Genomic DNA, 267 nt, shown 5'->3' with positions numbered 1-267 from the left:
ATATAACGGTTCACCCCCAAAAATAAAATTCTATAATTTATTCACCCTCAAGTTGTGTTCTTCTGTCGAACACAAAAGAACATATTTTGGGCAGAATGCGGGCAACCAAACAGTTATTTAACTATTAAAGTGTCTAAATACAAATGGGATGACTATAATATATGACAATATCATCATATTACCACTGCATATCATCAAAATACTTAACAGGGATGGAAATAATGTGTTTGAGATTAATGTGGTTTGACACTGGACAAGCTGTACAGG

The sequence above is a fragment of the Barbus barbus genome (assembly GCF_936440315.1).
Source record: "Barbus barbus genome assembly, chromosome: 28".
Classification (NCBI taxonomy): domain Eukaryota; kingdom Metazoa; phylum Chordata; class Actinopteri; order Cypriniformes; family Cyprinidae; genus Barbus; species Barbus barbus.
This window is presented reverse-complemented; position numbering follows the sequence as displayed.